Genomic DNA, 15,324 nt, shown 5'->3' with positions numbered 1-15,324 from the left:
ATGCTAAGAAGTAAAAATAGCTTATATTTTTTCAGTATTTTGTTTCCTTCATCCAAGAAACCTATGGTATAAGAATTTATTTCTCCATGCTGTCATAGCCACATGGTTACCTTGAAGAAAATGTTTTGCCTTAAACTTTAAAATGTGATGAGCTGCTTAGAAACTAGAAACTAAAATGGAAATGTCTGGTTATGTTGTTATTGTCATTAATGCTATTTATGCCAATTCAGATATGACGACCACTCAGTCAGTAAACAGCTATTAAACACCTACTATATGCCACAGGCATTGCCAAGCTTTATTCTTAGAGCTCGGCTCCCCTTGTATAGAGAAAGTAGTGTTCAAATAGTTGTGTACAAACAAAACCAATGCAACCAAATTAGGAGGAAGTCAGAAAGTTGAAATTAAAGTTATCTAAAAGTCATATGAAAAAAGTGATCCAAATCACTATTAATTAGGAAAATTCAATTTAAAATACCTGAAGAGCCACCTCTTACCTATCAGATTGCTCATGACAGAAGAAAAATGACAAAATTTTGGAAGTGATAGAGGAAAACTAGAACACTTAAGGCATTATTGGTGAAATTGTGAAGTGATCCAACTATTTTGAATTGCAATTTAGAATTATGTTTAAGAGGCTATAAAACTGTGCATATTCTTTGATCCAGCAATACTACTACTACTAGGTATTCATCCCTAAAAGATCATAAAACAGGCAAAGAACTTGCCTGTACAAAAGCATTTATAGCAGTTCTTTTTGTGTTGGCAATTTGAAATATAGGGGATGCCCATCTATTGGGACATGGCAAAACATGTTGTAGTTTATGAATATATGAGAACACTAATGGAATATATAGGTATGATGAGCATTGGGTTTCAGAAAAACCTGAAGTGACTGATATGAACTTTTGCTGACTGAAGAAAGGAAAGCAAGGGGAAGGAAGAAAACGACTTTCTAGGTTTTTCGGAAATCTAACTGCTCATCACTTCATTATTTTTAGACAGAACTCTATTTACATCAGATCTGGATAGAAGAAAGAACTGCATATACATTTGGAAGAGTACTAAAGACTTGTGAATTTATAAAGAAATAAGAGTGAGGAATAGTATTGGATCTATAAAGTAGTATGTAGACAATGAGAATTGGATAAAGAGGGAACATTTTTTATCTATCAGACATCTTTCTATCTATGGAAGGGTTTAAAGTTCTTTTGAATTCAGATAGAAACAAAATGATAGGGGGATAGGGTGAGGGAGAAAGAGCTAGCACATTAATGAATAAAGGAACAGAGGGGCAGGGACTCTGTTGGCTAGGAGTGCTTTTAGGAGAATAGAATCTCCAGTTCCAGGACAGAGAGGATTGCTGTAGTTTACAACCACCACAGAGACCACAGGGAGCAAGATCCATTTCAGGAGTGTGGTTGGGGGCCTTAGCTGTGACTTAGAGTGAAGACAACCACAGGTTTGACTCTGAGACAGACCTCAGAACACAGCATGAAGAAGGACCTGAGCTTACTCCTCATTCTTTAGGACTAGAACTAGATTACAATAATAGCTACTGAAAAGAAAATTAAAACTAAAATATAAATTAGAACCCCAAGGAAAAAGAAGCCAAGAATAGGTAATTGCTGTGGGGATAAGATCTGGATTTATATTAAGAGGGAGATAATGAGACAAAAACTGGTTATTTTCTCATTCAAGGGAAAGAGTAAATGGTCCCAAGCACAGAAAGAGTAATTGGAAGAACTTATGAAGCACTTTAACTATCAATTAAGGAAGGACAAGGAAATTTGAGAAAAAACTGCAAGACCAACACAAGCAAATTAAGAACATTAGGATAAGAAAATCTATGACCTGGCAATCGAGCCTCCAAAACTTAAAGAAAACTACAATTGGACAGGAAGCTAATGATGTGCTAAGTACAAAGGAAAAAACAAAACTGAAAAAATTGAAAGAGCAAGGGACAATGAGTCCTTGATTACTGCCTGAAAGAACTTGCAATTTCTGTATGTGCTATATCATATCAGTTAATATCACTTTAAGCTTTAAATATTCCGCGGTTCATTGGAATTGGTACAATAGGGAGAACAAAGCAGAAGGGGGGCTTGTGTCCATAGGAATAGAACAAAAGATTCTTCCAAACCCTCAGTGAAACCACTACAAGTCTGAGAGAAGATGAAAGCTTAGGCAATCAGTTAAACTCCTCAGTAAAAGCAAAAAAAAATGAGATAAAGGTCCTCTGTCCATTTCCCAGACCTGGCAAGGAAAGGCCATCATGGATTCAGGGTCCATTGAATGCCTCCCCTCTTATCTGGTAAATATCATCTCACTTTGCAGTCAAAAAGTCAGGGCATTGTCATCAACCCATGCTTGCCAATGACTGCATACAAGGAGTCTTAGAATCTCTGTGGCAGTCCTTCTCAAACACAGAAACTTCAGCTTCTGGCTGGGATCATAGGTCGAACTCTTATTCAGGATTTTGCAGGCATTGCAATAGATGTCATCCATCTCTTGGTAAAAGACTTCCCCTAGTCCTCCAAGCCAAATTATGAAAAGGACAAGAGGTGGTTCAGGAGAGGATCATCCTGAAACAAGCATGTCTGAGGAAGTTGATTGCTTCTTGGTTGTAATCCAAAATCTTTTGCTTTCCAGAATATCGTATTCCAAGCCTTACATGCTCTTAATGTAGAAGCTGCTAATCTTTTATTATCCTGATTGTAGTTCCACAATATTTGTATTGTTTCTTCCTGATTATTTGTAATATTTTTTCCTTGAACTGGGAGTGAAGAAATTTGGCTGTAATATTTCTGGCAGTTTTCATTTTGGGATTTTTTTTCATGAGGTGGATTCTTTCAATTTCTATTTTATACTTTGCTTCTGTATCAGGACAGTTTTCCTGGATAATTTATTGACAAATGATGTCTAGGCTCTTTTTGGGTCATGACTTTCAGGTAGTCCAATTACTTTTTTTGTTTGTTTTTGCAAGGCAAATGGGGTTAAGTGGCTTACCCAAGGCCACACAGCTAGGTAATTATTAAGTGTCTGAGACCGGATTTGAACCCAGGTACTCCTGACTCCAGGGCCAGTGCTTTACCCACTGTACCACCTAGCCGCTCCAGTCCAATTACTTTTAAATGATCTCTCCTGAATCTGTTTTCCAGGACATTTGTTTTTCCAACCTTTTTTCCTAGTTTTTTGTTCTCTTAGGTTTGCTACATTGTTTCTTGATTTCTTACAAAACCATCTGTTTCCCTTAGCATCATTCTAAATTTGAAGGAAGTATTTTTATCAGAGAGCTTTTTTTAATCTCCTTATCAATCTGGCTATTTGCTTTTTTGAAGTATTCTTCTCATTGGCCTTTTAGACTACTTTTTCCATTTGACCCAAATTGGTTTTTGAGTTGTTATTTTCCTACAGTAATTTTTTTTTGTATTTCCTTCAGCAAGCTGCTGACTTCATTTCCATGATTTTCCTGCATCACTCATTTCTCCTCCCAATTTTTCCTCTACCTCTCTTACTTGATTTTTCAAAATCTTTTCTCCAGAATGGAAGGACTAGTTCACAATACCACCAACAGTGCAATAATATCCCACATCTCCCACAATCTCTCTAACATTGATCATTTTCCCTTCTTGTCATCTTAGCCAATCTGAGAGGTGGGAAGTGGTATGTCGTTGTTGTTTTAATTTTCATTTTTCTCATCAATAATGACTCTGAGTATGCTTTAAATTTGATTATATATAGCTTTAAATTTCTTCATCTGAAAACAGCCCATCCTGTCTTTTGATCATTTATCAGTTAGGGAATACCTTGTTGACCTCATAAAATTAATGCAATTCTCTATAAATTTTAGAACTGAGAACTTATCAGAACCCTCAGCTGTGAAAAGTGTTTCCCAGATTTCTGTTCTCCTCCTAATCTTGGGAGCATTGGTTTTATAAATTCTAACCCTTTTTAATTTAATACAGTCAATATCATCCATGTTGCAATTTACAATGTACTCTACTTTTTGTTTAGTCATAAATTTCTCCCCTTTCCATAGATCTGACAGAGACTATTTCTCAATCTGTTCATTGGTCTATGCTATCACTTTTAAAGTCTAAATCCTGTGTCCATTTTGAATTTATTTTGGTATAGGATGTGAGATGTGGGTCCATGCCAAGTTTTTGCCATACTGTTTTCCAGTATTCCCCTACAATTTTTTGCTGAATTGTGAGTTCTTAACACATAAGCTAAAGTCTTTGAGTTTGCAAAACAATAGATTATTATGATCATTTACTGCTGTTTCTTTGGTACCAATCCTAATCCACTGGTCCATCATTCTATTTCTCAACCAATACCAGACATTTTTTATGACCGTCACTTTATAGCATAGTTTTAGACCTGGGAGAGTGAGGCTACTTTCATTTACATATTTTTCATCAGTTTCCTTGATATTCTTGAACCAGATGAATTTTGTATCTGGTTTTTCCTAACTCTGTAAAAATAGTTATTTGGTAGTTTGATTGAATGGAACAATAAGTAATCTAATTTGGGTCAACCTAAATATTATTAATATTAGCTCAACTAATGTTGGCTCAACCTAAACATGAATAATTGACATTTTCTCCAGTTGTTTAGATTTGACTTTGTGTGAAAAGTGTTTTGTACTTGTGTTCATTCAGTTTCTGGGTTTGTCTTGGGATGTAGATTCCCAGGTATTTTATATTATCTACAATTTTAAGTGGTATTTCTCTTTCTCTCTCTTGCCCTTGGACTTTACTGTACATATATAGAAATTCTGATGATTTATGGGGGTATATTTTATACCCTAATATTTTACTGAATCTGGTAACTATTTACAGTAGCTTTTTAAGATGATTTTCTAGGGTTTTCTATACTGTCACATCATCTGCAGTCTATAAGTTTTGCTTACTCATTGACAGTTCTAATTTCTACAATTTCTTTTTCTTCTTGTATTGATAAAGCTAACATTTCTAATACTATTTTGAATAATAGTGGTGATAATGCACATCCTTGTTTCAACCCTGATCATTTTTGGAAAAAGTTCCTATTATGTCCCAATTACCCATATCATTTCTTGTTGGTTTTTAGATAGATATTGCCTGCTACTTTAAGAAAAACTCCATTTATTCTCTACTCTGTAAAGTTTTTTTTTTTAATAGGAATGGATTTTGTATTCTTGTCAAAGGCCTTTCTCAGTACCTATTGAGATAATCCTGTGATTTACATTGGTTTTGTTACTGATATATTCAATTATGTTGAGGGTTTTCCTAATATTGAAAAAAAATCCCTGCATATCTGACCTGTTCAAAGTACTATTCTCAGAGGATGACTGATAAGCAGCATTGCTTATAACAATGTTCTGATAAGGAAGGAGAAGAACCAACCATATCAAGAACCTCTACGTAGTCTCTTCAACAATATTGAAACCTTTAACTATCCCAAGGGAAATATAATACTCAAGACTTACTAAGGTTATTTTCCCTTCTAAGGTTGTATACAACTTAGTGTCAATGAATCATGCTTGTTTTTTTTCTCCTTTCCTTTTTTCTTTTAATATAGCCTTTTACTCTTGCATTCAAAAATGAAATTCTCTATTCCATTCTGATCATTTTATAAGGAAATATTGGAAGTACTCTATTTCACTGACCATCAGTCTTTTCCTCTGACAGAATATGCTGAATTTGGCAGGGGTAGCAAATTCTTGATTGTAATCCAATATGACACACATCTGATGTACAGCTGGACAGCTGTGCAAAAGCTGAGCAGCTGGACAGCTGGAAAGCTGGCCAGCAGGTGTGGGAAAAACCCATGGAAGTATGGAAAGTCCAAAATTCTTCTCACCCTTTGGAAAAAATAAGATTTTCTTTCAATCAAAAAGGAAGAATGGAGGAGATACCCAGGTCAAGTCCAAAAACAAAGAATCTTTTTATGTCTCATTTCACCAGTTAGTTCTTCATCATGAGTTTTACTGTAATTTATATGAATTTTTGGAATGAATATTATACTATTCTTTGATGTTCTCTAGTTTAATACTTTGTACCTAATCTTGAACTGTCAGCCACTCCTATGCAGTATTATGTCATCTCTAATTACTTTTTTTGCAGTTTGTCTAATGACCAGACTTGATTGAAGGATTAAACTCAAAATTGTGGTTGAAATTTTTAAGATTGATACAATCAATTCATTAAGGATATTAATAATAATTGTGATGAGATGAAAATTGATCAACTCATCTTCTAAACATACATTAAATTAATAGAGCTAGACTAGGAAACAGTAAAAGATTGAACAGGATAAAAGATGAACATTAAAAATCTACAGGAAATAATTACAAATATATAATATAAAGCAGAGATGTGCTTTAAACATGGGATAAAGACTACATGATAAAAAATATTCCTGAGTACTACTAAGTCAGATTAAAATACAATTAGAAAATACTTAACAAAGCAGATAAAAATTCAAAAGAACAAAGACAATGATAATTATCTACACTAATATGCAGTCCACAGGCAAATTTATTTATGGTTTGGTGGCATCCACTTCAATTTGAGGTGACACAACTGATATTAAAAATCATCACCACAATACATTAGTAAGATAAGCACAAAATCAGAGATACTAGAGGTCTATTTCAAGTCATATATTTCAACCAAATAGTCTCCATTGTGTCCCTAACATTTTGGGTGTCTTTCAAATTCCTAAAAAAATGACTAATCACTTTTCTAAACGGAATATTTATTTCTAAATATTTGAAGTCTAAATATTTGAAGTCAACTAAAATGCTCATTCTGAATTCTCTCTTTATTGATCGATGGTGTTTGTCCTTCATAACAGAAGACAAAAATTTGAATGTATGCATGATATGATTTGAACAATTAGTTGTATTATATAGTGAGGGGAGCATTGTGCAAAGAGATCCTTCTCATTCGGATTTTCCAGAACTGTTTCTGTTTCACCCCTTTGCCTCATTAATAAGAAACAGGGCTTCTGGTGCTGTGTGGATACTGTGCAAGTCTTTGACCTAAAGGATGTAGCTTCCTTCCCACATCAGCAAGACTCCATGGCACTCCAGCACTGTTGAATCTTTATTGGCAGTACATGATTTCCCATGGCAACAAAATAGTATATCCAAGCTTGTCTTGTGCTGGTCTAATTGTCAGTCTGGTGGTTTTATGATAAGATAGGCAACATCTTTAAACAGTAGGACGATGCCTGCTTGCCACTCATAGGTCTATGCTGCTCTGCTATGCTAGTTCACCTCCAGTTGGAGCTCAGTGAATGCTACAGGAACTTTCAAATTCCCAAATGCTTCCCAAGGTGTGGTCTCCTCTCAGGAGAAACACTTTCCAGGACAACTCTGCCCTTCACAAGAAAAGAGAAATCTTCCTTGGACTCCCACCAGCTTCTTTGGAATTGGTGGTAATATTACACCCATCTCTACCATTCCAGATTCTGGGATTTCTAGTTGATTTCCTTATTCGAGGCCCTGACTTTTCCCTTCAGAAAAGTGCTTGCCTATCTCTCAGACCCATCTGATTCATGACTATAGGTCTTTGGCTAACCAAGAAATGAATAAAGAATCCAAGGGATGATCTGCTGAAGTAGACATGTGGGTAAATTCTAGCTCCAGGTTGTCAGAATATTCCCTGTCTAGGTTGTTTGAGATGTTCCCCCTTAGGTACAATGGAACTTCTTTATATCTTTAATTTGTGTTTCCTTAACTGTGCAGTACAGGAACTATGCCACTGGAAGGATCAGTCAGGTAGAGAGGAGAGGCTCACAAGCTGAAAAAAGTAAAGCTGACAGGCAAGAAGAAGCTCATGGGGGGTCCTTCTAAAATCTTCTTCCTGGTGTTCAGGTCTTCTTCCACCTTGCCCTTTGGGCTCTTACTCTCCCTTGGAGACTCAGACACCACTGCCTGTTAACCTCAGTGGGGTTAAGTGGCTTGCCCAAGGCCACACAGCTAGGTAATTATTAAGTGTCTGAGGTCGGATTTGAATTCAGGTCCTCCTGACTCCAGGGTCAGTGCTCTATCCACTGTGCCACCTAGCCACCCCTCTTGAGAAGTCTTAAAGGACATATGAATTGGTCTCAGGATCAGAAAGTCCTTTAGGAAGAGTTCAGTAATGATTTTAAATATTGAGTAAGAGAAAAAATAGGGAAAAGAAAAGAGTTATGCAGGAGAATTGAGAAAAAATAAAAACTCAGAAAAGGAAGCAGAAAAATTGATTGATTTAAGAAATAACTTTAAAAATATAATTGTCCAAATAGGAAAAAAACATGCGAAAGATAATGGAAGTAAATAAAACCTCAATTTTTAGTTGGTAAGTTGAAGCTAATGACCGTAAAAAACTTAATAATCAAAGAAAATCAAAAGAATGAAAAAAACAGGAGAAAATGTGAAATAATTTATTGGAGGAGACAACTGACCTGGAAAATAGATCTAGGAGAAATGATTTAGAAATTATTTGACTGCCTGAAATTCATGAAAAAAATAAGAGCTTGTGGCCCAACAATTCCAATTCGAGACCTACATCCAGAAAAAAAAATGGGATAAGTCCCACATATTTCAAAATATTCATATAAAACTCTTTGTAGTGCCAAAGAATTGGAAATTGAGGGGATGCCCATCAATTGGGGAATGGCTAGACAAATTATGGTACATGCATAATATGGAATATCATTGTTCTATGAGAACCCATAAGTGGTTGGACTCTATAGAGAAGCGTGGTATGAGTCATAGCATCTGATGCTGATTGAAGGGAGCAGAACCAACAGAACAATGTACACATTAGCAACAACATTGTGAGATGATCAGAAGCAGCTCCTCTGAGCAGTTCACATGACTAGGACAACTGTATTAGATAGAGAATGCTATCCCCATCCAAAGGAAGAAAAACAAAACAAAACAAAAAACAACCCTTCATAATTAATGAAGACTTTATGAAAATTGTCTCTTATGTATCTCTTTCTCTTAATCTTAATTGCTCATATTGAAAATGAGTAATCTGTAAACATGTTTATCAAAAATATGTATGTACAATACAAACCTGACTGTTGACCACTGAGGGGGATGACAAGGAAGGGTGGAAGGAAATATTGTAACTTAAAAAGATACATGTGCATATGGATAGAAAAATAAATATTTTGAATAAGAGAAAAGTAAGAGCCTGGAAAATATATTTCAAGAAATTATCAAGGAAAACTGTCCTGATATCCTAGAATCAGAAACTAAAAGTTTCATCATTTCCCAAAAGAGATTGGAGAATGAAAGCTCAAAGGAATAATGTAGCCTTGTTCCACACTTATCAGGCAAAGGAGAAAATACTATAGTCATCCAAGAGTAACAGTTCAAATACCAAGGAGCCACAATCAGGGTTATAGGATTCAGCAGATAAAATTTAAATGATAAGAGGCCCTGATATATATATGTATATATATATATATATGCATATATATATATACATATATATATATGAAGATAAAAAGACTTTAGAATACAACCAATAATCAACTCTCCAGCAAAACTGAGAATATTCTTTCAGGTGAAAAAATGATCATTCAACAAAATAGGGAACTTTAAAATTTTTTGATGAAAAGACCAGAGTTGAACAGAAAATACAATGTTCAAGGACAAAATACAAGAGACACTTAAGGTAAAAAAAATGTTATTCAACTTTTTTCATTGCTGCATGGGGAGATGATAAGTGTAACTACTGAGAACTCTATCTTATTAAAAGAGTTGATGATATTTGTCCTTTGTTCTTGAAGATCATGGGGAGATGGTATGATAGGCACATGAATTTTATTTCAGTAAGGGGAGTTGCTGTTTACAATTAAATCATGAAAATATTCATTTACCCTAAGATCAAATGATAAATACAATACAAAATTAAGGGACTGGAGAACCAAGTGGACAAGCTGGAACATATCACTTTTCTCTATGGAATTTTCAAAAGTTTTCTAATCTATCACATGTCATTACATCATTGATACTTAACTATTTTTTCTCTTGTAAAATAAGGCAAAAGTGTGATAAGGGATTCTTTGGAAGTGAATGTAATGCAAAAAGTGAAATGTACTTTAAAACATTTTACACAAAAGTTTTGAAATTCTCTTTCCTTTTTTCAGTCAAAGCAATAACCATAGCTACAGCATACTGTATTAACTGAATTTATAAACCAAATCATTTCTCAGGAAATGAATTTTTCCTCTTCTGACCTTTGAAGAATACATGAAGAGGGCTTATTTGATTCTTTTGAGGGAACCTGAAATATAATGAATCATTATAGACATAAAATGTATTCATACACATGACCATGAATTAATATTTCTTGATCCCCAACCCAGTCCTTCTGAGAGGACTAATTGACATTATGGGTTTTTTGATATTCATAGACAATTAAAACTCTAACAATGATCTCTTCCACTTTTTATTTGATGAAGATCAGGGACAATGTTCCCAAGGAAATGCTATCAAGTATGAAATTGGTTTATAGAGCCATCCTCTCAAACATACTGTCCAACTTGAACTACAAATATCATTGAGAAGACTGAGGAAATATGCTTTCCAATACTGGGCAGTAGAATTATGATGGCCAGATAACAGAATTTTTATAATTTTCTACCAATTCAGCCAGAGTTGAGTGTTTTCTGAAAGTCTTTTGCAAGATAAAAAGAATTCAGAAAATCTTTGTGGAACTCAGACCGAAAAAAGTAATAGCAAGAAGATTTGTAGTCTTGTTCAGGTAAGATACAATGAGTTTGAATGGAATGTCCATTTTCCCCTTTTATTTTCCTTCCTTTCTTCTGCCTTTCCCTCCTTCCTTCCCCTTCCTCCTTTATTTCTTTTCTCTCTTTTTTCTCACCCTTCCTTCCTTCCTCCTTTCTTTTTTTCTTCCCCCTTCCTACCCCTTACTCCTTTATTTCTTTTTTTTCCACTCTCTTCTCACCCTTCCTTCCTTCCCTCTTCCCATTTTCCTTCCTTCCTACCTTTCTTCCCTCCATCCTTCCTCCCTTTTCTGGTCTTTTATCAGGACCATTTTGCTCCCTTGAATGCCATTACATAGGAAACAATAGGGAGAGATAGGTCACTCACTTTGGTTGCCTTATGAATCTGAATAGAAGAAAATTAAAGTGAGATCAGCAGAGCCAGTGACTGAGCTATGGCAAAAGTTAGATGAAGAGAGATAGTCTGTGAATCAGCAAGAATAACAGGCCAAGTTAACAGACTTCACCCTCATCCTATCCCTATATGGGCAAATATATTGCTGTATGCATCTCCAACTCATTGGGAAGCCATTGGGAAAGCATGTAGAAGGTAGTGGAAAGAGAAAGAAAATTATAGTTCCTATCAATACTGGTAGCAAAAGCAAACAACAGATTTGAATCAATATTTTTTTTTAAATTCTGACTTTCACTTCTATGTTTTTATGGATATTCATAAAGAAAAGATGTCCATGGGAACGGAATACAGTGACAGGCACTTTAAAACTTAAAAAGTTCATTGGTGGCTTTGGGTCTCAGTTAGGTTATCTGTACTGACATATTCATTGACAGATAATCAATACATCATTACTACCTTTAAACATCCATGTTTTTAAGAGGTTTTTCATTGATAGGTAACTGAACTGACCAGAGTCACATAGCCAGGAAATTCAGGTCCCATAATTTATACAGTAATGATAAAAATGGAATAATGACAATTCATCTTTATCCACAGTATATCCCTTATTATCTCTGAATTATGGATGATTTAATTTCACTCCCTAGGTCATTTACTGAATCTGAAAATGTCTAACTTTACCACGACTATCACTGAATTTCTCCTTCTGGGGTCTTCTGCTACTCATGAACTGCAGATCTTATATGCATTGCTTTTCTTTCTACTTTACTCAGCAGGTTTGATGGGGAATCTCCTCATTGCCATTGTCAACACTTTTGACAAGAGACTCCATGCCCCCATGTACTTTTTTCTTAGGAATTTATCCATTGTGGATGCCTGCTACATATCAGTCACAGTTCCCCTAGCATCGCTATTGAACAACAGGGTACTTTCATTTTCTGGATGCTCAGCTCAGGTATTTTTGCTTGCTTTCTTGGCCTATTTTGAATTTACTTTGCTCATGTGATGGCCCGTGATCACCATGTTGCCATCTGTCACCCACTTCATTACCCAGTGTTCATGCGTCCCGGTGTCTGCATGAAGATGACGCTCACATGTTTGGTCACTGGACTTTTATATTCAGATTTCCATACCAGTTACACATTTCAATTGTCTTTCTGCCAGTCTAATGTGATCCATCAGTTCTTCTGTGATACCCCCTCTCTCCTCAAGATCTCTTGCTCAGAGACATTCAGCAACATGGTATCCTTATTCTGGGGATTGGGTTAGGCTGCTTTGCCTTCATCATTGCATCCTACATCAGAATATTTTCCACTGTGCTCAGATTTCCAGTGAAGGAACAACAAAGAAAAGCATTCTCTATGTGCCTGCCCCACATTATTGTGATTTCTTTGTCCCCTTTTCCAGTTGGCTTTGAGTACCTACAACCAGTTTCAGAATCTGGGTACATTGAAGACATAATCTTTTCGATATTCTGTTCCATAATACCTCCCTTTTTGAACCCCATTATATACAGTCTATGGAATAAGCAGATAAAGGAGGCTATAAGATTAATAATGAGTAGAGCACTTTTGCTAAGTAATAAAGCATAAATTCTCATTCTAGTGTAATTTTTTGGAGCTAAATTATCCAAAAAAGTAATATCTCATTAAGCTATAATTTTGCTTGTGATATTGTGGTATAATTAGTTGTTCTTTATATCTTGATAGTTATAGATGAATTACTGATCTAAATGAAAAGAAAGTCCCTAGATTTATAGGAAGCTTAGTGGTACAGGAGAGCTCAGGGCCTGGAGTCAGGAGGACATGAGTTCAAATTCAGCATCAGATACTTAATAACTACCTAACTGTGTGATCCAGGACAAGTCACTTAACCTTATTACCTTGCAAAAAAATAATAAAAAAGAACATCCCATAGTTACCTATATTATCAATATCATTTCCATTATTTTCATTTTGAAAAATATTCAAAAATTCAAAATAATATCATCATTTATTCTAATGTGTTTGGCAACACTGCTTATGGTTTATAAATAAGAATTTTATGCCAGATATTAAACATAAAGACTTCTTTAAACTTCAAATTCACACAGACTTTTCTGATTCCTTAGAACAAGACTGAATTCATTTCCATGTTAGTCTTCTGCTGGTTGCTCCTGAAAGTCATTTTAGTTGCCATTCTTGATTTTTTAAGTAACAAACTGAATTTTTATTTTTACATAATATAGAATAATGGTCAACATTGCATACAGCCTATAAATGGTGAATTACTCCTGTATCTTTGCCAAGAAACCCCAAATGGAATAAAAAAATAATTAATTATTAAAATGACTCTGCAACAACATCTGCTTTTTTTGGAGATGTTCTTTTTCAGCACTGAAATTTAAAATATTTTTTCTAAGAAGGAAGAAGAGACTTCAGGGAGTCCAGATAATATCTATATGATCTCAACCAACCTGTATTTTGCAAGTTTTCTGAGTCCAAATCTACTACTTTTTTCACTATGCCATGCTATCTCCCTAAAATTTAGAAAATCAAAAAACATACAGACAAGGTCGAAGTTATGAATTCTCAAAGAGCAGTTGAGCATAAGGGATAGTAGTATATTGAAACAGAGGAGATAAAATGAATAGATTTTTATATAATTTATTATATAGAGAAAGAATAGTGATATTTTCATATATATATTTTGGAGCCAAATTAGAGCAATGGTTTACACTTTTAATATCCAATTTGGGCACCTTTAAAAATACTTGGAGTTATAGGGAATAAAGTTTCAATACTTGAGGTGCTAGAAGAGCACCTTGATTGAATATTGGACTCTGTAGGAGTTCAAACATGTCTTCAGTCATTTGTGTGACCCTTGGCAACTCTGAACCCTGAGTTCCTAAAAACATTCGTTACTTATCCTGAGATATTATATGACTGCAAAATCACTTTGCACTGAGAAAATTGTCTGAAGAGATGCTTGTAGCACATAGTGAATTCTTACTTTGCTAAGGAAGGTCATGATTTCTGGACCAAAATTTCAGAATAAAATCAAATAGGAAAAGTAAAATTAGCTTGTTGTTTGTGTCCTATATTTCAGAGAAAATGAGGGTACCAACAACAAAAAGCAAGAAATGTAGGGTACATTTCAGTGTGAAAACTCATCAGGAGTGACTATTTTGAATTCTAGAGGCCAATACCATTTTCTCATCCAGTCAGTTACTCAAGGGATAAATATGATAAAAATGAACTGAAACATTGAAAGAATAATTTCAAGGTCTCAAGATTGGCTACATGAAGGAACCTGATAATAAAAAGGACTGCATTTTCAAAGTACCATTATAATTTATCATGTCTTACAACTGGCTATTTTCTATTATTTTAGAATGGAAAAAAGAAAGATTTTTACACTTTCACAAGAAAGGTTTGGATCTGTTGGAATTCATTTTGGAGAAATTATGAATACAAATGGCATAAAATCAAATAATGCATTTCTCATAATAATCTTTGTATTCAACTAATCTGGATCAAGAATAATATATTACGTAATCCTGATTTTTGACTAAGGTGTTTTCTGTGGTGACAATAAAGTGAAAAGTTATATCATTTACATTTTAATTTTTTCTTTGAAAGTGATAATATCTTTTGTGTATAAATTAGGGATTTAGTGTGAATTGAGAACCTTTTGAGAAATTATTAGAGAAAGGTAAAGACCCTGTCTTAATTAATTACTTATTTATTTGGTAACAGAAATGAGATTTTTGTCTTCTTCTTAAAAATGAATAATGAATGGGGTGGCTAGGTGGTGCAGTGGATAGAGCACTGGTCCTGGAATCAGGAGTACCTAAGTTCAAATCTGGCCTCAGAGACTTAATAATTACCTACCTGTGTGGCCTTGGACAAGCCACTTAGCCCCGTTACCTTGCAGAAACCTAAAAAAATGAATAATGAAGTTCAATACAATTTAACTTCATTTATTGAGTACATAGATGATGCCTTGATAAAATTGAGTCTTCCATGCTGAAATTGTACCTGCATTATAGAAAAAAAGAAACCTAGGTGAACATGGTTAATTTTACCTCTAAAATGTGCAAACAATATAGATGAATAAAATAAAATCATTATCTTGTCTCTTGTCTTTAACTTAAAAATTCTATTCAAAACTTTTCTAATCCTATCACAATTGTACAGTTACCTTCCAAC

At 34.6% G+C, this 15,324-nt stretch overlaps 1 pseudogene; it reads left to right on the top strand.

The window, feature by feature from the left end:
• The first annotated feature begins 11,801 nt into the window (after positions 1-11,801).
• LOC141510538 (olfactory receptor 14C36-like) lies at positions 11,802-12,726 on the top strand (annotated as a pseudogene).
• The last annotated feature ends 2,598 nt before the right edge of the window (positions 12,727-15,324 follow it).

The sequence above is a fragment of the Macrotis lagotis genome, chromosome 1 (genome assembly GCF_037893015.1).
Source record: "Macrotis lagotis isolate mMagLag1 chromosome 1, bilby.v1.9.chrom.fasta, whole genome shotgun sequence".
Lineage (NCBI taxonomy): Eukaryota > Metazoa > Chordata > Mammalia > Peramelemorphia > Peramelidae > Macrotis > Macrotis lagotis.
This window is presented reverse-complemented; position numbering and strand designations above follow the sequence as displayed.